The sequence below is a fragment of the Mustelus asterias genome, chromosome 24, assembly GCF_964213995.1.
Source record: "Mustelus asterias chromosome 24, sMusAst1.hap1.1, whole genome shotgun sequence".
NCBI lineage: Eukaryota > Metazoa > Chordata > Chondrichthyes > Carcharhiniformes > Triakidae > Mustelus > Mustelus asterias.
Window position 1 is genome coordinate 29,561,917 of NC_135824.1, and position 27,730 is coordinate 29,589,646.

Sequence of the window (27,730 nt, forward strand, 5' to 3'; positions counted from 1 at the left end):
CTGCTCTTGTCCTTCCGGTGGTAGAGGTCACAAATTTGGCAGGTGCTGTCAAAGCAGCCTTGGTCAGTAGCTGCAATTTATCTTGTAGATGGTACACACTGATGCCACTGTGCATCGATGGTCGAGGTGGTGAATGGAGTGTCAATCAAATGGGCTGCTTTGTCCCAGATGGTGTTGAACTTCTTTAATGTTGTTGGAGCTGCACTCATCCGAATAAGTGGAGAGTACTCCATCACACTTCTGAACTGTGCTTTGTAGATAGTGGACAGGCTTTGGACAGTTAGGAGGTGAGATAATTGCCAGAGAATTCCCAGCCTCTGACCTGTTCTTATAGTCACTATATTTATATGGGCTAGTCCAGTTCAGTTTCTGATCAATGTTAAACCACAGGAGGTTAATAGTGAGGAATTTAATGATGGGAAGATAGTTTGATTCTCCTCCTGCAACTTTTTACCTTAGGGGCCTGGCATTGCAGCAACCTATAAAACCCAGACTAGAACCAAGGAGCTCTATCAGATTCTGCCCATGCTTCTTTTTGTAAAATCTATTAGCCATTAGAGGGCAGTTTTTTTGGTGCAGTGAGTACCGTCCTAGCCTCTGAGTCAGAAGCTTCGGGTTCAAGTTCCACTCTGAGACTTTATGGCTAAGGAAGATGCATTCATAATGTGGTCAAACAGGTTAAGTATCAACTGGTAAATTCTAGCAATGTACATCTGTAGCGATCAGTAAGAGTAGGAGAGATTCCTAGTCTGTCACTTGCAGAAGGCAAGGGCAGTACTTTGCCAAGCATAACTGTGGATCAACACATGGAAGGTTATTGTCATCAGTGCCCTGTTAGGGCATAGTAACTGAAGAGAAGAAAGACTAACCATTAGTCAAGATGGCAACAGATGGTAAATTTCCAAATGTCAAGTTTTATGAAGCATAAGTTGAACAGCAGACAATTGTCTATTGCATTCGCTGCTCCCAATGCGGTCTACTGTACATCGGAGACTGGGTGACTGCTTTGCTGAACACTTTCGGTCTGTCCACAAGCAGGACCCAGACCTTCCTGTCACTTGCCAATTCAACACACCACCCTGCTCTCCTGTCCACATGTCCATCCTTTTGCAATGTTCCAGCGAACCCCAACACAAATTAAAGGAGCAGCACCTCATCTCCCGATTAGGCACTTTACAACCTTCCGGACTGAACATTGAGTTCAACCACTTCAGAGCATGAATGCTCCCCTCCACCTTCACCCCATTTCCATTTATTTTATTTCATTTCATCTCGTTCTCCATTTTAGCGCTCTCCTTTTCACCCTCCACCCCCCCCCCCCCCCCCCCCCCCCCCCACTCCCCCTTCTTCAGGCCAACTGCTGCATTCCTCAGGCAGTCCTTTACTAAGCTGTATCTTTGTTTTGCCATTCATGTATTCTGATCACTGAATGGACACTTTCAACACCTTCTCAGCCTTCTGCAGGCTCATCTACATTCCCTTTGTCCAACTCCACACCCCCTCCCTACCCTCAAAGCATAAATCTCTGCTGACTCCCTTTCCTCTCAGCTCTGACAAAGGGTCATCTAGACTCGAAACGTTGGCTCTATTCTCTCTTCACAGATGCTGTCAGACGTGGGGAGATTTTCCAGCATTTTTCTGTTTTTGCTGAAGGCACAAGTTGTCCTCTATGCGGGAGTTCATCTGAAGGAAATAAAACACCTAACACTTTGGTTCAGTGCAACCTTCCTGAGGGACAGCTACACTAGAACAATGAATGAAACTTGGTCAAACAAAACACCACCAAATTGATCCTTAAAGATTACACCAACCCTATTCAGTCCTTTGAACCATTCTAGGATGCTATTTTCTAACTGAAGTTAGAAATAATGATGGACATCACCCAGACAAATGTGTGCCAGGTTATTTCTTACTCGCCCATTCTTAGACAGATTCTCATCCCTTTCGCATGTATCTCTATTCCAACAAATGACAAAATCACTGATATTCCTGAATATCCTAAAAGTCTCCTTAACCTGATCATTGAAATTATGGCTGAGATTCTCCGGCCTCCCACCCGTGTGTTTCCCGCCAGTGGGAGGTGGCGCATTGTTTGCTAGTGTCAGGATTCTCCAGTCCCAGCGCTGTCAATGGGAATTCCCATTGAAGCCACCTCACGCTGGCGAGAATCTCACCGGCATGAACGGCTGGAGAATTCTGGCCTATGTATTTTCAACTGACCGGTTTCAAGGGAACGCTTTCAAAGTAGAATAAGAACATAACAAGTAGGAGCAGGAGTAGGCCATCTGGCCCCTCGAGCCTGCTCCGCCATTCAATAAGATTATGACTGATCTTTTCATGGACTCAACTCCACTTACCCGCCCGGCCACCATAACCCTTAATTCCTTTACTGTTCAAAAACCTAACTTATCTTTGCCTTAAAAACATTCAATTTCACAGTAACTTCATTGCAGTGTTAACGTAAGCCTTACTTGTGACTAATAAATAAACTTTATTCAATGAGGTAGCCTCAACTGCTTCACTGGGCAGGGAATTTCACAGATTCACAACCCATTGGGTGAAGAAGTTCTTCCTCAACTCAGTCCTAAATCTGTTCCCCCTTATTTTGAGGCTATGCCCCCTAATTCTAGTTTCATCTGCCAGTGGAAACAACCTCCCTGCTTCTATCTTATCTATTCCCTTCATTATAGATCATAGAAGATCATAGAATCCCTACAGTACAGAAGGAGGCCATTCAGCCGATAGAGTCTGTACCAGCCACAATCCCACCCAGGCCCTATTCCCACAACCGCATACATTTAACCTACAAATCGCCCTGACACTAGGTCAATTTGGCATGGCCAATGAACCTAACCTGCACATCTTTGGACTGTGGGAGGAAACCGGAGCACCCGGAGGAAACCCACGCAGACACGAGGAGAATGTGCAAACTCCACACAGACAGTGACCCGAGGCCGGAATTGAACCTGGGACCCTGGCGCTGTGAGGTAGGGTCCCATATCTTATATGTTTCTATAAGATCCCTCCCTCATTCTTGTGAATTCCAATGAGTGTAGTCCCAGTCTACTCAGTCTCTCCTCATAAGCCAACCCTCTCAACTCCGTGTTGATGAACTACAAACCAAAGTTACACAAATTGCCATCATGGCCCAAATGTTGCAGGGGTTTAAAATCCTGAGAGTGAAATAGTTACTGCCCGAAGCTTCACAGCAAATCCACAGACTAGACATTGTTAAAATAAACCGAGTCATTGATTCGCTGTCAGCTGTTTTCTGCTAAAGGTGTTGCCCAAGTTCTCTCACTTATTTCAGGTTAATCAGATTTTAGTACAGCATTGACAGATGGAGATAACTGCTCAGATCTTGGGCTGTCAGCAGGAAGCCATTCTCAAACACAGCACGGAGTAGAGATCACTGAGACGGTCTTGTCACCCCACCTCTGACCTTTTCATTTGCCCACTGAGAGCACGCACTTGCATCACAAAACCAGACTGCTTTTGTTCTTCCATCCTGAGGACCCAACTGGCTCTAATAAATGCAAGTTCCTGATCTCCTGATCGCAATCAGTGCCAATGAGGTTCATTGGGTTTTCTTTCTGAACGGCCGTGTCTCGCTGGGTCAATTTCAATATCATCCAGAAAAATAAAACTGCAAATGTAGAAAAGGACTGCACAATGATCTGATTGGCGGCATGGTGACATCATAATCTAGGTCTTGGTGTCCAGCAGACAGTTTCAAAGTTTGCAGATGACACAAAACTAGGGGCGGCACAGTGGCGCAGCAGTTAGCACTGCTGCCTCACAGCACCAGGGACCCGGGTTCAATTCCCGGCTTGGGTCACTGTTTGTGCGGAGTCTGCACGTTCTCCTCGTGTCCGCGCGGGTTTCCTCCGGGTGCTCCGGTTTCCTCCCACAGTCCAAAAGGTGCCATGCTAAATTCTCCCTCAGTGTACCCGAACAGACAGCAGAGTGTGGTGATTAGGTGATTTTCACAGTAACTTCATTGCAGTGTTAGTGTAAGCCTGTTTGTGACACTAATAAATAAACTTGCAAACTGTGAGGAGGACAGTGTAGAATTTCAAAAGGACATAGACAAGTTAGTGGAGTGGGCTGATAGGTGGCAGATGAAGTTCAATGTGTGAGGTGATGCATTTTGGTTGGAAGAATGTGGAGAGACAATACAACATAAGGGGTAAAATTCTTAAAAGGGGCGCAGGAGTAAAGGTGTATATGTGCATTGATCACTGAAGGTGGCAGGACAGGTGGAGAGAGCAGTTAATAAAGCATGTGGTGTTCTGGGCTTTATTAATAGGGGCATAGAATACAAGAGCAAGGAGGTTATGCTGAATGTATACAAGACACTAGTTAGACCTCAGCTGGAGTATTGTGTACAGTTCTGTGTGCTGCACCCAGGAAGGATGTGACTGCATTGGACAGAGTGCAGAAAAGATTCAGAAAAATAGTTCCTGGGATGAGAAGCTTCAGCAATGAGGATACATTGGAGAGGTTGAAACTGTTCTCCCTGGAGAGAAGGCTAAGAGGAGATTTGATAGATATATTCAATAGCATGAGGGGACTGGACAGAGTAGATAGGGAGAAACTGTTCCCGTTCATTAAATGATCAAGAACGAGAGGGCACAGATTTAAAATTATTTGCAACAGAAGCAAATGTGACGGAAGAAAAAAGTGTTTTCACATGATCAATGGTTCAGGACTGGAATACACTGCCTGGAAGTGTGCTGGAGGCAGGTTCAATCAGGGCATTCAAGTGGGCATTACATGATGACTTGAATAGAAACAATATGTAGGGGTACAGGGAAAAGGAAGGGGAATGGCACTAAGTCATAATGATCACTTGGAGAGCTTGCAGGCACAATCGCCAAAGACCTACCAGTTTGCCCATCCTGATTTCGAGGTTCCTAGAACAGAAATCTCTGTTGGCCTTGGGCGGGATTTTACTGCCTTATTCGAGCGAGACCAGAAATTCCCGCTCGAGGTGAACGGACATTTCCGTTGTCCAACCCTCGCCCGCTCCGATTCCGTGGCGGGTGTGTCAGTAAAATTCCGGCGAATGGGCCAAAAGGCCTCCTTCAGTGCCATAATAATTCTGTGATCATTGCATGCCCAATTGTACCTGATGCAATTTCAAAAGCAATACCTCGAATGTTCAAATCTAAAACAAAATATCTGAATGGCATTGAAGAATGAAGTTCAAGTTCTTCAGGACTAAGGTGCATAAAAGTTGAAAATGCAAGAAATGCATAAAAAATTAATTAGAAAAAAAAACAGACTGGCTAACGTTACAGGTTTAGAATTTGACACAATCTCTACACCTAAACCGCTAACACACATTTCCCTTTACAACTGCTGACTGACCCCCTGTGCATTTCTGAAGTTTTACATTTGAACATACGAACATACAAATTCGGAGTTGGACTGGGCTATTTGGCCCATTGAGCCTGTTCTACCATTCAAAAAGATCATGACTAGTCTGATTATGGCCTCAACTCCACATTCTGCCTGCTTCCGACATCCTTTGACTCCCTCCTTCGTCAAGATTTTAAGTTACCTCTGCCTTAAGAATATTCAATGACCACACCTCCACCTTTGTCTGGGGAAGAAATTTATGACCCTCTGAGAGAAAATATTTCTTCTCATATCTTCCTTATGTGGGAGATTCCTTTATTTCTAAACCGTGGCCTCTAGGTCAATGCTAGAATTCTCCAGCTATTCACACCTCGCCATCACTGCCAGCAAGAATGGAGAATTTGACGCTCAGCCAAATTTCCTTTCACTGCAGTGGGACTGGAGAATCCCAACTACGAGTGAGGTCGGAGAATCTGGCCCCTAGTTTCTCTCTCACAAGGGAAAACATCCCTTCAGCATCCGCATCAACGAATGCATCAGCATTTTCTGGCTGTACTTCAGATTTCCAGTATCCGCAAACCTCTTCTTTTGATAAGTTTCCTCGACAGGCTGGTGACAGCTCAATGGCTGGAGGTCGATTTCTTTCAACCATGCTTTTGTAATGCCAGTTGTTGAGTTTAGATCAAGATAGATCAATATCCATGCAACAGTTTGCCTGCTCGCCTTGCTAATTCCCACTCTCTTATCCCTAAGGCAGGATCAGAGACCCAGCTCTCCTGGGTTTCCAATTCTGCCACAATCCAGCTGCAACAACCTGTCAGTGCAAAAACCATCTTAAGTGTACTTTATCCATAATTAGAGATTAGTGTCTTTACTTCCCATATGTCAGTAAACCTGAGACCAGTCCTAAGTGCTGCTGAAACATGCATCATGTGAAAGCAATGCGTTGCTGGTCCGCCAATTCAACATCATTAGTTCAATTAAGTCAATTAGAAATAGTACAGGACTGCAAAGAGATAATGAAGGGTTAAAATCTGCTAGAACACACACTAATGTGCTCAATAATGAGATTGAATTACGCTTGCATAAGTCGTTAAACTCCTTTGCATATCTAAAGGATGACTATTGAATAACTGCCAGTGCAAATACAAGTGAAAAGCACAGCTGCACGGTCAAAAGTGAAGTTGGTCCACATGTACCTAAAACGCTTTTGAATTACTTTCAGCTCGCATGTCCAGTTTAATACACCAGGCTTTAGCTTAATGGCTTTACTCCCTTTCTGACTGAGTAAAGATAAGTACATTTTAGTTGCTGCAAAGAAGTGCATTATTTTGCTCACTAGCTCTTATATCAAAGACACACACCTTGCCCCTTCAGGTAGACATGAACGGACCGAGACACTGATCTAAAGAGAAGCAGGGGAGGTTTTCTTGGTGCTTCCATCAATAATTATCCCTTACCCAGCACCACCAATGCAAATTGCCTGGTCGTTATTACATTGCCTGTTGTGGGAGTGTGCAAATTGGCGGTCACGGATTCTAAACGGCTCAATATAAATGCGTACTTTTCATACTAAAATACGATACCCAACCATTAAACAGAGTGACAATTTGGCAGCTCCATACTTGAAGGAATCTGGGTCTGTACTCGATGGAGATTAGGAGGATGGGGAGGGATCTCATTGAAACTAACGGATCTTCAGAGATGAATTAATGCACAATCATATAGTAATTGGGATTATAAATGAAATCCTATTAGATCTCTTACAAGCAAGAGAAGGTTTAACTCTTACAAAGGTAGCAAATAGTGCAACACATCAAGCTTAGGAAGCTAAACAGAGCCATTGTTCATGTGGAAGTTGATGTCCCTCAAAAACTTATGGCAGAGCTAGATACTGGCACAGGTGTTTCAGTATTATCTGATGAAGTGAAGTAGCATCACATTACAGCCATCCTCTATCCAGTTGCAATGTCTAGGAATGATTGAAAATAATAGGCCAACATTTAATGAGATTAAGATATAAGAATAAATAAATTATGGGGCCCAATACAGTACCAGGAGTCATCATTATTGAGCAGAAAAGCATTCTTGCAGTTGAGGGTGATTTACAAGGTTGATGAAATTGCTGATGATGCATTCAGAAAGGAACTTCCATCTCTATTTTCAGGTTTAGGAATCTGAAGGGCAAATGCTGAGCCTACCTGTCTCTTCAGAGAAATGAAGGGTTCCTCACCCACTCTTAGGCAGAGGCAGGAGCAAGTCTGAACACATTACAATAATGGGACATCTCTCCAGTTATCATATCAACAAGGTGATATTCTGGAATGGTCGCAGTACCAAAGCCCCATGGTTCAATTAGAATCTGTGCAGATTTGACTCAATTAGATAAGTTAGTGGATGCGCTATCCAGCCGATGGCATCAGTGGATGAAAGCCTCACTAAATTAATGAAAAACACCCTCTTCGCAAAATTAAATGATCTCCATAGCTTTAGGAGGTTGTATCTGGACAAAGAATCCACATTGGTAACTATATTTTATCACCCCATTTGGTTGTCATTGTTTTAACAAGTTAACATTCAGAATTGCTGCTGCAACTGAAATATTCCACAGAACGATATCGCAAACTCTGGAAGACAAGAAAGGTGTAATACGCCATATGGATAATATTCTTGTGCATGGGTCATTGAGGGGAAGAAATGACCATGGAGCAAGAGAAATCCTCAAGGATCTACAAGAAGCAGGTTTGACATGAAATGACAAACGTGGATTTGCAAAGCGTATGATAAAATTCTTAGGCCACACAGTTCAAGCTTCAGGAATTATGTTGATCTTCAGGAAACCAAGGTGATCAGAGTCATGCCCTAAACATATCACAGAATTAGAAAGCTTCCTTGAGATATTCAATCAAGTAGGCAAGTTCGTAGGAAAATCGATGAGCTGTTATGACAGCTGTTGAGATAAGGTCAACAGTGGTGCTGGAACATGGATCAGCAAAATGCTTTTGACAAGATTATAAATCTCCTAATTTCACCAGAAATCCTAAAGGGCTCTGATCCTGAGTTGCCAAATATTATGGTAGCGGAAGCATCATCTATAGACTTGGGCGCAATGTTTTCAAAGTTCAGAAAGATGGATATGTTATTTGTTCACAAGCAGTTTTTTGTTGCAGCAGACAATTAATTTCTTCCTTTATTTGGAATCAGAAAACACCCAGAATTTGTAAATTTCTAGAAAGACCCAAACATTTAAATGGTTTGGCACTGCCAAATTTTCAGTTTTATTCTTGGTCTGCTAATATTTTCTTTTGGCTTCGTACAGGCTTGGCTAGTTGGCAAAGACACAATTGGAGGCAGCGTCTTGTCAGTCCACAACTCTGCCTGTTCCAATGTGCTCACCCATTCCTTCCTCAAACAGTCATGATTCTTCAAACCGTTTCAGTTCAAGGTGAATCGCATCAGATTTGCAGTTCCAAAATTAAATGGACAGCCTATCAGAATGGAGGTCAACATGGAGGCAGCTGTCTCCTTCATTCTTTTATGCTGAAGTTGAATCAGCTACCATTAAAGCCATCATCCTGAGGACCTACACTGAGAAAATAGTGCCTCTAAGAGGGTGCATCGTAGTCAAAATAGAGTTAAGTGGGCAAATGGCAGAGCTGCCACTTCATGGAAGTTTTCCAGTTTTCTTTGGACGTTCTTGGCTAGAGAAGATAAAGTTGAACTGGAGTCCTGTGAACAGATTTGTCGATTCTAAAACAAATCTACAGAACATCTCAGAGAAATACAGCAGCGTATTTGGAGAGACCCTGGGATCCATGAAAGGAGTACAGGTGGCACTTAAGTTCAAACAAGTCAGCCTAAGTGTCTCAAGGCAAGAAAAAAACACCATATGCCATACATCTAAAGGTAGAATCTGAATTAATGAGACTTGTAGACACAGGAGTCTTAGAACCCATTACCACTAGTGACTGGGCAACCCCCATTGTGCCTGTAATGAAGCAGGATAGGACTGGATGTATTTGGAGATATTTCAAAACAACAATGAATCCAGTTCTGGGTGTGGATCAATATGTGTTACCTTTGATTGAGGATTTGTTTGTCAGCTTGGCATCAAGACAGGCATGCAAAGTGGCGAGGATTAGTGGGAAGCCAGGGGATTGGGTAGCCTTTAAAAGTGAGCAGAGGACAACTAAAAAAGCAATAAGGAGGGAGAAGATGAAATATGAGTGTAAGCTAGCTAGTAATATAAAAGAAGATAGGAAAAGTTTTTTTCAATATATAAAAGGTAAGAGAGAGGCAAAAATAGAAATTGGACCACTGGAAAATGAGACTGGAGAAGTAATAATAGGAAACAAAGCAATGGCAGAGGAGCTGAAGAGTTACTTTGCATCAGTCTTCATGGTGGAAGACACCAGTGGGATGCTAGAGCTCCAGGAGAATCAGGGGGCACAGGTGAGTGCAGTGGCCATCACTAAGGAGAAGGTTCTGGGGAAACTGAAAGGTCCTGGGGAAACTGAAAGGTTCTGGGGAAACTGATAAATCACCTGGACAGGATGGACTACACCTCAGGGTTCTAAAAAAGATAGCTGAGGAAATTGTGGAGGCATTGTGGTAATCTTTCAGGAATCATTGAAGACAGGGAGGGTGCCAGAGGACTGGAAAGTAGCTAATGTAACACCACTGTTTAAGAAAGGAGGGAGGCAGCAGATGGGAAATTATAGGCTGGTGAGCCTGACTTCGGTCACTGGAAAGATTTTAGAGTCCATTATTAAAGACAAGATCGCAGAGTACTTGGAAGTGCATGATAAAATACGACTGAGCCAGCACGGCTTTGTCAAGGGGAGGTCATGTCTGACAAATCTATTAGAGTTCTTTGAGGAGGTAACAAGGAAGTTAAATAATGGAGAACCAGTGGACGTGATTTATTTAGATTTCCAGAAGGCCTTTGACAAGGTGCCGCAGAGAGTGTTAAATAAGTTATGAGCCCATAGTATTAAGAGTAAGATCGTGGCATGGATAGAGGATTGGCTGACTGGCAGAAGGCAGAGAGCGGGAAATCATAGGAACCCTACAGTACAGAAAGAGGCCATTCGGCCCATCGAGTCTGCACCAACCACAATCCCACCCAGGCCCTACCCACTAATCCACGCATCCCAGGACACTAAGGGGCAATTTTAGCGTGGCCAATCAACCTAACCCGCACATCTTTGGACTGTGGGAGGAAACCGGAGCACCCGGAGGAAACCCACGCAGACACGAGGAGAATGTGCAAACTCCACACAGACAGTGACCCAAGCCGGGAATCGAACCCAGGTCCTTGGAGCTGTGAAGCAGCAGTGCTAACCACTGTGCTACCGTGCCGCCAATAAAGGGGCACGGTAGCACAGTAAAGGGGTCTTTTTCAGGATGGCAGCCGGTGACTAGTGGTGTGCCTGAGGGGTCGGTGCTGGGACCACAACTTTTCACAATATACATTAACGATTTGGAAGAAGGAACTGAAGGCACTGTTGCTAAGTTTGCAGATGATACAAAGATATGTAGAGAGATAAGTAGTATTGAGAAAGCAGGGGGGCTGCAGAAGGACTTGGACAGGTTAGGAGAGTGGGCAAAGAAGTGGCAGATGGAATACAATGTGGAAAAGTGTGAGGTTATACACTTTGGAAGGAGGAATGGAGGCAGAGACTATATTCAAAGTGGGGAAATGCTTAGAAAATCAGAAGCACAAAGGGACTTGGAAGTCCTTGTTCAAGATTCTCTTAATGTTAACATGCAGGTTCAGTTGGCAGTTAGGAGGGCAAATTCAATGTTAGCATTCATGATGAGAGGGCTATAATACAAGAGCAGGGGTGTACTTCTGAGGTTGTATGAGGCTCTGGTCAGACCCCATTTGGAGTATTGTGAGCAGTTTTGGACTCTGTATCTAAGGAAGGATGTGCTGGTCTTGGAAAGGGTCCAGAGGAGGTTCACACGAATGATCCCTGGAATCAAGAGCTTGGCGTATGAGGAACGGCTGAGGACTCTGGGTCTGTACTCATTGGAGTTTAGAAGGATGAGGGGGAATCTTATTGAAACTTACAGAATACTGCAAGGCCTGGATAGAGTGGACGTGGAGAGGATGTTTCAACTAGTAGGAAAACCTAGAACAAAGGGCAAAACCTCAGGCTAAAGGGATGATCCTTTAAAACAGAGATGAGGAGGAATTTCTTCAGCCAGGGAGTGGTGAATCTGTGGAACTCTTTGCCGCAGAAGGCTGTCGAGGCCAGGTCATTGAGTGTATTTAAGACAGAGATAGATAGGTTCTTGATTAATAAGGGGATCAGGGGTTGTGAGGAAAAGGCAGGAGAATGGGGATGAGAAAAATATCAGCCATGATTGAATGGCAGAGCAGACTCGATGGGCCGACTTGCCTAATTCTGCTCCTATGTTTTATGGTCTTATAAGACAATTTTTCAGCAACTTGACCTATCTCAGACCTACGTTCAAATGATTGTTGCTGCTAAATCAATGCCTCCTCACCATCAGAACACAGACATGCCTCTTCTGCTGTAAGAGATTATCTTTTGGGATAATTTTAGCTCTCACTTTATTCCAACTGTCCATGGATTAGATCTTAAGCAGTCTACAGATATATACTGTTACCTTGATGGCATGTTGATCACTGGTACCAACAGACAGGAACACCTATGTAACCTATGCCACATTGAAACTCCTTCAGGTGCATGGTCTTCATGTCAGGAAAGATAAGTGTGACTTCTTTCAAACATCATGCAATATTTAGGCCATGTCATCAATACCAAAGAGTTTACAAAAGGCACCTAAGAAGATGAAGGCTGCAATGGTGACCACGACCAATGAAAGTAACATAGTTAAGATCATTCATAGGATTAATGAATTAACTATGGCAAATTTGTTTCAAATCTCGCAACCCTACTTAAGCCGTTGCATCATTCATTGTGCACAAAATAAACAAGGAAATGGACACCAGAGTGTGAAAAAGCGTAACAGTCAGTTAAAGAAGTCCTGAAGAAGTCAAAAGTGTTGGTACATTTCAATCTAAAGTTACCACTACAACTTCCTTGTGATGTCTCACCGTACAGAGTTGGAGCGGTGGTGTCACATATACTACCATCAGGGGAAGAAAGATCAATGGCTTTTGCATCACACACCTTGACAAGTGCTGAATCAAATTATGGAGAAAGAGGCACTGAGCATTATCTTTGGAGTGCGGAAATGTCACCAATAACTCTATGGTCGTCATTTCACACTGCTGACAGACCACCGTCCCTTAATAACTATTTTTGGACCAGATAAAGGTATTCCATTGCTTGCCTCAAGCAGACTTCAATGATGGTCTTTAATAATATCCATACATTCCGATGAAGTGAAGTATCGTCAGTCCGAAAGCCACTCCAATGCTGATGCATTGTCACTATTGTCATTGGCTACTGGTCAAGGACCACCCACTATTGTTTCCAATATCTTTTATTTTTCGCAGATAGAACACATCCCAGTGACTTCAACTAAGTCCAACGACAGACCAGGAATGATCATGTGACGGGGAAGGTACTGGAAATAGTGTTTTTGATTTGATTTGATTTATTATTGTCACTTGTATTAACATACAGTGAAAAGTATTGTTTATTGCGTGCTATACAGTCAAAACATTCCGTTTATAGAGAAGGAAATGAGAGAGTGCAGAATGTAGTGTTACAGTCATAGCTAAGGTGTAGAGAAAGATCAACTTTATACAAGGTAAGTCCATTCAAAAGTCTGATGGCAGCAGGGAAGAAGCTGTTCTTGAGTCGGTTGGTATGTGACCTCAGACTTTTGTATCTTTTTCCCGAAGAAAGAAGGTGGAAGAGAGAATGTCCGTGGTGCGTGGGGTCCTTAATTATGCTGGCTGCTTTGCCGAGGCAGCGGGAAGTGTAGACAGAGTCAATGGATGGGACGCTGGTTGGCATGATGGATTGGGCTACATTCACGACCTTTTGTAGTTCCTTGTGGCCTTGGGCAGAGCAGGAGCCACACCAAACTGTGATACAACCAGAAAGAATGCTTTCTATGTTGCATTTGTAAAAGTTGGTGAGAGTCGTAGCTGACATGCCAAATTTCCTTAGTCTTCTGAGAAAGTGGAGGCGTTGGTGAGCTTTCTTGACTATAACGTCAGCGAGGAGGGACCAGGACAGATTGTTGGTGATCTGGACGCCTAAAAACCTGAAGCTCTCGACCCTTTCTACTTCATCCCCATTGATGTTAATGGGAAAACAGTGGGAACACATCCCAAATTAAAGCCATTATGTCTCCAGAAAACTTGAATTGACAGTACAGAGCAGGATGGGAATGGGGATAATAATTCCCCCAAGTGTATGACAAAGAGTACTGAAAAAATTACATGGAGGATATCCAGACACCGTTCAAATGACAGAACTTGCAAGGAGCTAGATATGGTAGCCTGGACTCGATGCCCAGATCGAGCACTGTGCCAGTTATGTGCGTGGGTAAAGAGTGCATCGCCATTGTCCCCATTACATTCATGGCATGGCTTAAAATGGCTTGTCAACATTTACACGTTGACTTTGCAGGTCTATACAAGGGGCACATGTTCATGGTTGTCACTGATGCGCATTCCAAATGGCCAGAATATGCTAACTAAGTCAACAACTGCGGAACAAACTATCAAAACGCTCAATGGGATTTTTGCTAGATTTGGGAAACCAGAACAAATCGTAAAAGATAATGGATAACAATCCACGCCTCAAGAGTTTGACAATTCTCTGAAGATGAGTTTATCCAACGCATAAAATTAGCCATACCACCAATCAACAAATGGATTAGCCAAAAGATTTGTCCAGTCCTCGAAGCATTCACAGAAAGCATATACGGACCAAGATTAATTTAATCATTGTCTAAACAGTTTCTTGGTGATGTAAAACACACAACATCACACACAAGACCACTCAGAGTTCCCCAGCTTTGCTGCCACTAAAGAAGAAGTGTAGAACTACCTTTGATCTACTCTTACTGCAGGACATGTCTGGGATAGGAAATTTCAGCAGTCGCAAATCTTAAGGAGAGAAGGTGATTATAAAAGACGTTTGTTTTGACAAGGAGAGCAAGTTTTAGTGTGTAACTATACCACCAGCAAAAACTGGGTTCCTGCAACTGTTTTGGCTCAAACCATCCCTACCTCCTCTACAGTACAAACTGGAGATGAACTAGTGTGGAGTCAACATGCGGATCAGTTGTTACTTACATACATCAATATTCTGTGTGTGCCAGATCTACCTCTGGATGAACAACCGTCCATACCATCAGATACAGTAACTTTGGATCAAACATCAGAAACCGGGATTGCCAAAGAATCTCTTGCTGCTTTAGTCTTCCCTCTGCAAAAGAGACTGTTACGCCCTCCAGGGTAGAGACATCCTGAGAGTAGGTCAAGAACAAGCAAATCTCTGAAGTGTACAGGCAACCAATGTGGAATAAATGCCCATCTGATCGTTCTTATCATAGAAACCCTACAGTGCAGAAAGAGGCCATTTGGCCCTTCGAGTCTGCACCGACCACAATCCCACCCAGGCCCTACTCCCATATCCCTACATATTTACCCACGAATCCCTCTAACCTACGCATCTCACGACACTAAGGGGCAATTTTAGCATGGCCAATCAACCTAACCCGCACATCTTTGGACTGTGGGAGGAAACTGGAGCACCCAGAGGAAACCCACGTAGACATGAGGAGAATGTGCAAACTCCACACAGACAGTGACCCAAGCCGGGAATCGAACCCAGGTCCCTGGAGCTGTGAAGCAGCAGTGCCAACCACTGTGCTACCGTGCCGCTCCTTCCTATTAATTGTATTATTACTGTATAATGATGCATTGCCTGCCCTTGTTTGATGACTATGTAAAAGTGCTATGATTATTTGTTATTACGGGACCTTAGAAGTAAAGGGGGAGGGATGTTATATATTTGGGACTGTTCTGTTGTTGCACTGTCACTTTGATTCGAGCTACATGTACAGTCAATGACAACATCAGTGGCCTTGCGGACTTTTATCTAGTGTAGAGTAAGCTTCAGTGGAGTCAACAGTTGATCAATAAACCTGTGTTGTTTTTACCCAATCCCACATACTATCATTTTATGTTGTTTTATCCAACAAGTACAGCATATAAGGTTAAGTAACTGAGATAGGGAGGGAAACAGAATCTTACATAGAGTATTGAGAGGTTTCTAAAAGTTTATTTATTTATTCATGTCACAAGTAGGCTTAAACTTTAAAACATTAACACTGCAATGAAGTTACTGTGAAAATCCCCCAGTCGCCACATTCCGGCACCTGTTCGGGTACACTGAGGGAGTATTTAGAATGGCCAATGCACCAAATCAGCATGTCATTTGGAGTGTGGGAGGAAACCAGAGCAATCGGAGGAAACCCACGCCGACACAAGGAGAACGTACAAACTCCGCACAGACAGTGACCCAAGTCGGGAATTGAACCCGGGTCTCTGACGCTGTGAGGCAGCAGTGCTAACCATTGTGCCACCCTCAATGTGCACAGATTTGTTAACAAACAAAAATGTTTTTTATGAATAACAGCTTATGGTGGCATTCTTATGGAAATGGGCAACCTCTCGAAGAAACACCAAACTCGAGGCAAAACATATAATGATTTCATTTATCACAAACCTGCAACAAATAGAAAATCACAGGGTGGAATCACGCATTCACAATATCCGATCCCAGCACCAGCTTGGAGAAGAGAATTAGAATTACAATATGGCCACATCTCTCACTATTTATATTAACTTGCTTCAAGTTTGTAAAATCATTATTTGATTCCTGGAAGTAAATTCATTGTGCTGAAACTGAACAAGGTACAATACGGATACCCTGCTGCCAAGCTCAGCAATGCCATCTCTCTACCGAATGCAAGATCGTTGAGCTGAAATAAATCAAAAAGCCAGGACTGCTAGAAAACTGAAACTGAGAAGGAAGGAAAGATGGAAATGCATCACCAGTCAGCGAAGAGGAAAATGGACTAACTTTTCCAGATGTAGTTGGAATTTTACTCTTTCAGGTGCTATCTTACCAGAGCACGCATGTACGCCCATATAACTTACTTAATTGCATGATCCATATCAGTATATAATTACTTAATTTATCTAAAACAAGTACTTTCTTCCAATAATTCTCAAATTACTACAAAGGTGAATCAGGCATTGGGTGGGTGCTCTGAGTATAAATTGGGTGACAGGGTTGCACAGTGGTTAATACGGCTGCCTCACAGCGCCAGGGACCTGGGTTCGATTCCCGGCCTGGGTCACTGTCCGCATGGAGTTTGCTTGTTCTCCCCGTGCCTGCGTGGGTTTGCTCCGGGTGCTCTGGTTTCCTCCCACAGTCCGAAAGGTTAGGCGCATTGGCCATGCAAAATTCTCCCTCAGTGTACCCGAACAGGCACTGGAGTGCGGCGACTAGGGAATTTACACAGTAACTTCATTGCAGTGTTAATGTAAACCTACTTGTGACACTAATGAATAAACGTTAAACTTATTCATTTCTACTCTGCCTGCCCCCCTCCTTTAACACCTTCCTTAGAATTCAAGCTTCCAATGACCATTTCTAATAAGTATTCCTTTCCGTTCAATATCCACTTTGAGTTTGCATCTCTGTGGAAATTCCCCATATGAAGGGACGTTAGATAAATACAAGTTCAAATCACTTAAACCCCGCGAGAGTATAATTTAAACCAGTGAGATGTTTATGAAGAACATTACATTCTACACAAGGCAATAAAAGAGCATTCAGTAGAGTCAAGTAAATGCTGCAAAAATCAAGAATTATAAATATGCAAATATTACTATTGGTAGGTATTAAATGGTCGTTAAATATATTTATAGAAAATAAATTCTTTCCTTTTGTAATTCTGAGCATTCAGCTGTGAAAGCTGGAGAGTACATTTCAGGAAGTCTGCTATTTTCTTTCAGTTGCATTTCCATTAGTACATTATTAAATATCTCCATGAAAGACCTCCCATACTGTGCTACAGCATGGGGATTTCCAGGACTGATGTACTAAGACTGTTTAAAGAAATTGTGTTCTATAGCTAGCATCTAATAACGATTATCACAGTCACATTCAAACTATTTAATAAGACCTATTTTAAATCTGTTTTGAAAAGTCTGGTTCAATCTTAAACGAAGGCGCTCAGTGGCAGTAATATTGTCGATACTGACCCAATTGTGAAACATCGTGAAATAAATGTCAGGGCAGGATTCTGAAATTGACTGTCAGTCACCCATGTGGGACTTTGGGACATGCTGCATTGTGATTTTCCCCCCCTGAAGCATAGAAACAGAGAAACTAGAGGCAGGAGGGCGGCACGGTAGCACAGTGGTTAGCACTGCTGCTTCACAGCTCCAGGGACCTGGGTTCGATTCCCGGCTTGGGTCACTGTCTGTGTGGAGTTTGCACATTCTCCCCGTGTCTGCGTGGGTTTCCTCCGGGTGCTCCAGTTTCCTCCCACAGTCCAAAGATGTGCGGGTTAGGTTGATTGGCCATGCTAAAAATTGCCCCTTAGTGTCCTGAGATGCGTAGGTTAGAGGGATTAGTGGGTATAATATGTCGGGATATGGGGGTAGGGCCTGGGTGGTTGGTGCAGACTCGATGGGCCGAATGGCCTCTTTCTGTACTGTAGGGTTTCTATGATTTCTAGGAGTAGGCCATTTGGCCCTTTGAGCCTGCTCCTCCATTCATTATGATCATGGCTGCTCATCAAATTCAAAATCCTGGTCCTCCCTCCCCCCCCCGCCCCCCCCGCCCCCCCCCCCCCCCCCCCGCCAATAGTTCTTGATCCCTTTAGCCCCTAGAGCTATACCTAATTTCTTCTTGAAATCAAACAATGTTTTGGCTTCAACTACATTCTGTGGTTGTGCTTTCCACACATTCACCACCCTCTGGGTGAAGAAATTTCTCCTCACCTCAGTTGTAAAAGGTTTACCCTTTATCCTCAAACTATTACTCCATGTTCTGGTCTCCTCCACCACCGGGAACATTCTTTCTGAAACTGCCCCTGTCTATCCTTGTTAGTATTTTATAAGTTTCTGTGAGATCCCCCTCTCACTCTTCTAAACCCCAGTGAATATAATGCTAATCGACTTAGTCTCTCCTCATAAGACAGACCTGCCATCCCAGCATTCTGAGCAGAAGACAATTTCGCATTAAAGGTTGTCAGCATGCTGAGCTCCCCAAAGGCAACACAAACTTGGATATCATCCTCCCCCACCATATTCTGTTGAATATTGTTGGTTGATGATCAATGTGGGCTATTTATCAATTTACCAGGTTCAAGAAGACAGCTCACCGCCACTGTTTCAAGGGCAATTAGGGATTGGCAATAAATGTTGGCCTCACAGGTGATGCCCATGTCGTGCAAATGAATTGTGATGATGGTCCCTTTAAGGGCAACACAGCAGAGTAAGGGTCACCTGGCCTGGGTGTCCAATTGGGTCTCAGAGTATTGAATCACCCCTTAATGAGAAAGGCTCCTAGGCACAGAAATTTTGAGAACAAGCTACAGTCCAGGTGATTGCTGTACACTTCTTATTAATAAATACCTTTTTTGTTCACTAATGAAGTATGTGAAAGTGCCTCATTTACATCTCGTGACGAGAATAAATTATCCTGAAACTGCCTCTGGCCCAATGCCTGTGAGTATCCTGCTTTCATCAAGTTCTGAGAAAACCAAAGTTATCACCAGAATGCCTCTCTTTTGGGTGAATAGATCCATTTCACTCCTCCTCGGGGGACTGGATACAATATATCAAGTGCCTTGGGTAGTATTTCCAAGCAAATGAAATAGAGGAGGAAGCGAAATGCAATGTAATTCTCCTTATTGTTTGCAGAACTCAGGCCTATAACTTGATTTGTAATCTTACAGCCCCAAGTGTGCCCGACTCCAAATCATTTAGTGAGCTTATGAATTTCATTGAATCCTACAGTGCAGAAGGAGGCCATTCGGCTTATCGAGTCTGCACCGACCACAATCCTACCCAGACCCTATCCATATAACCCCATGCATTTACCCAAGCTAGTCCCCCTGACACTAAGGGGCAACTTAGCATGGCCAACACCTAATCTACACACCTTTGGACTGTGGGAGGAAACCAGAGCATCCAGAGGAAATGCACACAGACACAGGGAGAATGTGCAAACTCCATACAAACAGTGACCCAAGTCAGGAATTGAACCCGGGTCCCTAGCGCTGTGAGGCAGCAGTGCTAACCACTATGCCACCATGCCGCCCTAGTGAAGGTTATAATGAAGGTTCAATTGCAACTTCAACTGCCAGTCATATTCCAGAGATTCAAATATAATTAGAGGGTGAGAGCCCCAGGTGAATCAATCGCAACTTACATTGCTAAACTAAAGCAATTATCAGAGTGATTTTGGAGCCACCCTTAATGAGATATTAAGGGATAGGTTAGTCTGTGGTGGAAACAGCATCTCTATTCATTGTAGATTGCTTGCAATAGTCAACATAAACTTTAAAGGAGTGATGGAAATAATGCCCACCATGGAAAGTGCTGAGATACATGCACAAGATCTACAGAGTGCACGAAATGGTACTATTCATCAGTTAGGGTATGAACCTGCAGCCTGTTGTGGCATCAAAACTGCTGAAGAAGCCGTGAAGTGATAAACAATTTCAGCCACCAACAAAACAAAAGATACAGAATAGGCAATCAGCCAATGATACTTAAAGGGGGATGTTACCGAGGTGGAGGTAACCACGGGTAACATGGGCAGAGGCTCTGCTAAGGGAGTATGACCAGCTCGGAGCTAAATTATGAAGCAGAACCAAAAAGATAATAACCTCTGGATTACTACCTGAGCCGCGAACTAAATGCACGAAGCATTCTGAACAAAATTAATGAGCTAACGGCACAAATAGAAACAGATCAGCCATGATCGAATGGCGAAGCGGACTCGATTGGCACAGGATCAATAAGGTTAAGCAGGTAAATGCATGCCTTAAAGATTGGTGTGGGAGGAATGGGTTTGAATTCATGGGATATTGGCACCAATATTGGGGAAGAAGGGACCTGCGTTGATCGGACAGACTTCATCTGAATCATGCTGGGACCAGAGTCCTAGCGAATTGCTAACTAGGGCTGTAGATAGGGCTTTAAACTTAATGGGAGGGATGGGGGGGAGGGTTCAGTTGTAGGGGAAATTTAGAAAACCCAAATTGAAGGAGGAGGTAAGAGCGCAGGTTAGCAATGTGGTGGATGGTTACCAGACAATAAAAGAGAGGGACAGACGAGTGAATGTCTTTATGCACCAAGGAATTATAAAAGAGTAGGGAAATTTACCAGTAGAGCAAATGTAAAGGCTTTGTATCTAAATGCACGAAGCATTCTGAACAAAATTAATGAGTTAACGGCACAAATAGGAACAGATCAGCCATGGTCGAATGGCGAAGCGGACACGATGGGCCGAATGGCCTAATTCTGCTCCTGTATCTTATGAACTTGTGAATCATATCGGCCACCATTGACATAAAGAAATCAAATTGAATTGGACTGAGACTTTTCAAGTGCAGGAAGGGAGAATGCCCAAATTGATAAGAAGGTACAAGAGTGTCATCTGTGATGAATTAGGCAAAATCAAAGGGCTGCAAGCTAAGATTTATGTGGATCCAGAGGCGACTCCCTAATTCTTTAGGGCAAGACTAGTAACATATGCCTTACAAGAGAAAGTGGATACTGAATTAAACAGTTTGGAATAACTAGGCATCATCCAGCAGAATGGGCAGCACCGATAGTCCCCGTATTGGAAACAAACAAGACCATCGACAATTGTAGCAATTATAAGCTAACAGTTAATCAGGATAAATAAAGCTGGATAAATATCCAATGCTGAAATTAAAGATCTGAATGCAAAGGTGACAGGAGGTCAATCTTATGCAAAACTGGATATGAGTCACTCATTCCAGCAACTCAAATTAGATGACGCTTTACAAGAGTGTGTCACGATAAACGAATACAAAGGCCAATTCGAGTACACTTGTCTGCCTTTTGGCATGTCTTCAGCATGTGTAATATTCCAAAGGATAATGAAGGATAATCAGCCACCCACAAGGGCTACCATGTGTTGTAGTATACCTTTATGATGTCCTTATAACTGGATCGAGAGAAGCCAAACATCTGGCAAACTTACAAGCGGTGTTAAAGAGATTTCAGGAAAGAGAAATGCACCTTTCAAGTTACTGAGGTGACCTACCTGGGGCACCGTGTAGATGCACAAGGAAGACAAGGTCAAAGTGATAAAAGGCGGTGTCTGCTCCCACAAGCACAAATGAACTGAAATCACTTTTGGAGATGGTAAACTACTATGGAAGTTTTTTTTTACCAAACATATCAATAGTACTGGCCCCTTTGCATATTCTGCTAAAGAACACCATCGTTGGTCTCCAACAACCAGAGCCAAATTCCTTTGTGCTGGGAATGAATCCAACCAGTGGAAAGTTTTCTCTGTGATTCCCATTAACTTCGCACTCCTTTATGCTAAATTCAGTCAAATGCTGCCTTTGATCAATGTTACCTTGATCAAATAATGCCAAGGACAGCCACTCTCACCTCAGTTATGAGTGGAACAGAAGCAAAAGTGTTAACGTTACTGGACTAGCAATCCAGGGACATGTTTTAATGCTTCAGGGACATGGGTTGAAAATATATAACTGTTCTTTCGCAGTGGCTGGGTCAGAATCCTGGAATTCCCTCCTGAACGGCATTGTGGGTCAACCCACAGCACATGAACTGCAGCGATTCAAGAAGGCAGCTCACCACCACTTTCTCAAGGGCAACTAGGGATGGGCAATAAATGCTGGTCAGCCAGCAACATCCATATCTGACAAATGAATAACAAACAAAGTTCAAATCCCACCATGGCAGCGAAGGGAATTTAAATTCAGTTAATTAATACATTTGGAATTACAAAGTTAGTCTCAGTAATGATAATCAAGCATATCATAAAATTCCAACTGGCTCACTAATACTCTTTAGGGAAAGAATTCTACTGTCTTATTTGGTCTGGCCTACATAAGACTCCAGACCTACAGCAATGAGATTGACTCTTAACTTGTTTTTAATTCATTTGTGGGAGTGACATGGGCATCGCTGGTTGGCCAGCATTTATTGCCCATCCCTAGTTGCCTGAGGACATTGGGAGTCAACCATATTGCTGTTGCTCTGGAATTACATGTAGGCCAGGTCAGGCAAGGATGGCAGATTTCCTTCCCTAAAGAATGTTAGTGAACCAGGTGGGTTTTTCCAACATGATTTCGGGGTCATCAGTTTCTTAATTTTAGGTTTTTTTCATTGAATTCAAATTCCACCCTCTGCCGTAGCGGGATCCAAACCCGGATCCCCAGAACAGTAGCTGAGTTTCTGGATTAAAAGTCTCGTGATAATGCCACTAGGCCAGCGCCTTTCCTTTGAAATGGCCAAGCAAAGCCAAAAGTCAAACCACTAAAGGATATGTTTACAGGATTTTGTGAAGTAAGACAGAAGGAAGCTTATGTGAAACATAGACCCATTGGGTCAGAATGGCTGAATTCTACAAATGGATAGACTCCTGTTCATATCTCTCATTCAGTGGAAAAGGAGAATTAAAATTGTTGAAAACTTACTGCACATCTCAAACATGGTGGTGGCACAGTGGTTAGCACTGCTGTCACAGTACCAGGGACCCGGGTTCAATTCCCGGCTTGGGTCACTGTCTGTGTGGAGATTGCACATTCTCCCTGTGTCTGTGTGGGTTTGCTCCCAGTGCTCTGGTTTCTTCCCACAATCTGAAATAGTTCTGGTTAGGTGCATTGGCTGTGCCAAATTCTCAGTACACGAAAAGGCGCCGGAGTGTGGCGACTAGGGGATTTTCACAGTTACTTCATTGCAATGTTAATGTAAGCCTACTTGTGACTAATAAATAAATAAACTAAGCTAAAGAAATAAAGTTTGACTCCACAAAAATTTCATGGAAGAGACAATATGTCACAGTTGCATAACAAAACAAACCTATTCTGGGATAAAGAGACTTCAAATCAGATGGATGTTTTTAACATCTATTTATGGAATTTTAATATGGACTTGATGAACGCTGACATAGTGACTTGGAAGGTAAACATTCTTAAACTTAAACGCCCACCGTTTATGATTCATATCTGCGGAAATACAGATTGCGAATTCACTTTTTTATCTGGTATCACTGACAGAATTTGTGAGGTTAGGTAAGATGAGGGTACGTACGGGTAAATAGGAACAAGAGCTGGCCACTGTAAAAGAAAAGTGATAAAAGATGGAATGTGATCCTCATGATGGACAGTTATGCCAAATTTGCAGATGTTCCTGAGGTGGCATCATACCAATTCCTTCACCTACCCTTCTGTTACGTTGCGTAATAGAGCCAAGGGATGCAACCCTTTGTGTCTCCAATGCACTCTGATAACAGAAGAAGGAACCTTTATTGATCATCAGAGAATCATAGAACTACAACAAAAACTTAGAATGACAGCCTATGTTATTATAGAGCCTTAATGTAATGAAACGTCCCAAGACACTTCACAGGAGCATTATAAATGAGGCACAATAGAGATATTAGGTGAGATTCTCGGGCTCCCCCAGCCACGTGTTTCCTGCCAGCAGGAAATGGCGTTTTGTTTACTCGCAGCGGGATTCTCTGGTCCCGCCGCTGTCAATGGGAATTCCAACTAATGTCACCTCATGCCAGTGGGAAACCCGCAGATGGGGGTGCGCTGCTGGCGGGACTGGAGAATCCCGCCAGTGTGAACGGCCGGAGAATTCTGGCCATTCAGTCAAATGACCAAAAGCCTGGTCAAAGTGCTCATGCAATAGGAGGCCATTTGGTCCATCGTACAGCACTATGAAAGAATGATCAAGTTATTCCTTTCCCTCTGCACCTTTTCTGTAATCCTTCCAATTTTTCCCTTCACATATACACTCTATCCAATTCCCTTTGGAAGTTACTATCAAATCTTCTTTCATCACTCTGAAAGGCAGTGCACTCCAGTTCATAACAACTTGCAGCATCAAAATATTTCTCCTCATCTCATGGTTCTTTTTGCCAATTTTACTGACTGATGGGTCCTGTTACTGACCCATCACTACTGGAAACAATTTCTCTTTATTTCCTCCAACAAAATCCCTCATAATTTTAAACACCTCTTATAAATCTCCCCAAACCATCTCTGCTCTGATAAAATCAATCCCAACTTCTCTGGTCTCTCCACATTACTAAGGTGCTACACCCTGATGTCATTCTCATAAAAGCCTTCTTCATCTTTGATACTCTTTGTGGGTGGCACAGTGGTTAGCACTGCTGCCTCACTCCGTCAGGGACACAGGTTTGATTCCCGCCTTGGGTGACTGTGTGGAGTTTGCATATTCTCCCCGTGTCTGCGTGGGTTTCCTCCGGATGCTCCAGTTTCCTCCCACACTCCCAAGATGCGCAGGTTAGGTGGATTGGCCATGCTAAATTTCCCATTAGTGTCCCAAGATTTGTAGGTTAGGGGGATTAGCGGGGCAAATACGTAGGACTACGGAGATAGGATCTGGATGGGTTGATCTGTTGGAAAGTTGATGCAGACTTGATGGGCTAAATGGCCTCCTTGCGCTGTAGGGATTCTATGATTCCTAAGTGTGGTGCCCAGCATTGGATGCAATACTCCAGCTGAGGCTGAAACAGTGATTTTAATAAATTATTATTTATTAAATAATTTCTAATTAATGTGGTAACAATTCAGTTGTGTAATCCCCTTGCTCGCCTATTCATTAAAGGCATTTATCTGTTCACTTTAAACTAACACCCTTTCAATCCTTGAGCAATTGGACCTAGAAGGTGTGTCATGCTGGAGCAAGGCTATTGAAAATGTTTTGTATTCATTCACAGGACGAGGGCATCGCTGACTAGACCAACATAAATTGCCCATCCCTAAGTGTCCTTGAGAAGGTTGTGGTGAGCTGCCCACTGAACCGCTACAGTCCGTATGGTGTAGGTACACTCACAGTGCCATTAGGGAGGGAGTTCCATCATTTTGATCCAGCCACAGTGAAGGAATGGTAATATGGTTCCAAGTCAGGATGGGATGTGACTTGGAGAGGAACGTGCAGGTCCCCATGCACCTACTGCCCTTGTCCTTCGAGGTGGTAAGAAGTTAGGGGTTTGAAAGATGCTGTCAAAGGATCCTTGATGGATTGCTCAAGATGGCTCAGAAAGACGTAAGATAGGAATTATTCTCAAAAATACTTTAGCAACACTGTCGCAGCCAGCTATGTTGGCATTCTGTGAAGGCCATAACTCTCCCCATAATCAAACATTGTCATCCTGTTTGGCAAACCATGAATAAAGCTCATCTCTTAGATCCTGTATACAGTTCAATTTCATTAAGCTATTGAGTTTTGATTAAATTGACCTGTTCTATGCCAAAATCCATCCTCTACTGCAATGTGGAGATATGGGCAGGCTGTCAACACTCTATAAGACCTTGACTGGAACAGCTCAACAGGTATTCAAGCTAGTTCTCAACATTTTTACCATTGACACAAAACCTGCTGCACTTTGACATTATTTCTCAATCTTCAATTTGTGTCTGGAATGCCAGTAGAAATTCACTGAGAACCACTCTGCTACAAATGGCAGATGGTGTCAGATCTTTGAACTTTACCCTAGTGTAGAGCAGTTTAACTATCTGTTGAATAAGAGTTGTTGGAGCACACATCAAAGAGAGAGAGCAATCACATTAATATAATGTCTTACACATTGTCAGCAAATCCCAAAGAGATCATAACCAATGAATGACCTTTCTGCACAGTCACTGCAGCTTCATGGATAATGGCAACAATTAATTTGTGCCCAATAAGGTTTCTCAATGACCAGGTATTCTATTTGTTGGTTAAGAGTGGAAAGTTCACCAAGACAATGGAAATTCTCCCAGATTTTCTTCAGATAGAACCAGGGGATCATTTAGATCCTGAAGAAGTCAGACAGGATAGCTCATCTGCAAGGGGAAACTCTAAAGGCTTTTCGAGGCCCACTCAGTTTGGATCTGTGTCAGCCTGAGTCATTCCAAGCAGCAATCTTGAACCTCAAGTTGAAGAGTAACAATGATGAAACACGACATTATCAGAGTGATCAGGCTGATGAGGTCATGGAAAGGATTTCAATTTTCCCCTTAGACACCAGCAGAAATGCCAATAATGGCCAAATTAATGGCCTCATTCCACCCCTGTTGGTATTTTACCTACAAAATGGAGAGGTCCACAGCATGTGGGAAAGGGGAGGCCTCCTTTGTGGGTTCCCTGGGTCCATGGATGACATCCCTAAACTCACAATTACGACCAGCCTTTTGAACCCCTCACTGAGATTCCAGACCTTGGACTTACCAGAGTTCCTCAACGTGGTGGGACTGCCTATAGTCCCTAAAGTGTTCAACAGTTTGATTGATCTGTGTTTGATTACATTAGTGCATTCTCTGATCTATGTTAAATATACTTAAGTTGTGGGTATAGCTAGAGAGCTAAAAAGATAGGCTAACATTCTAGAAAGAACAGAGGCGCTGGGCGAGACTATTTGTGTTGAAATTCTGTAAATTCTGTGATAGTTAAATTGCTAAAAATCAATCTGTTGTAGTTTTGAAACATGTGTCAGCTCTGCACTTCTCTGAGATAAATCAGACATCTAAGGTATACAGCAAACTGGCAAATACATAAAAGCCTGCACTCCTGGCTCCACTGTTGGGACTACAGAGCTGTCGGACACCTAATTGATGAACAGTTCTCCGATGTGGGACTTCTTCCTGAGAAAGATGTGCAAGTTTCATCTTCAAGCAGTTATCCATGCTCCCAGCATTAACTTGTTGTGGGGCCATCATGTGCGGTCTACCCCAACTTCTTAGCTGAACGGTGGCGGGGGGGGGGAGGACTGTGGTGTCCAATGAAATCCAGCCCTTTCATTCTGTTTCTCTCTCTATGAAGGCCACCTGATCTGTGAAGTAATTCTAGCATTTTCTGATTTTATTTTCATTATTTGTTTCTTTACTTGGCCGTCCACATTTCCTTTCACTTTGCACCATCATTCTTCAGTTTTATTTAATCCCCCTGCCTTACACCCTATCACAGACCTTCCCTTTTGCTCTGTTCTCCCATCCCACTTACCCTTACTTAAAATCTGTTCACTTTTTCCAGTTCTGATGAAAAGTCATTGACTTGGAGCATTGGGCAGAACTTAATGAAACCCCCTTCCTCCAATCCAGTGTTAGAATGTAACCGGTGACAACTTTGTATTGG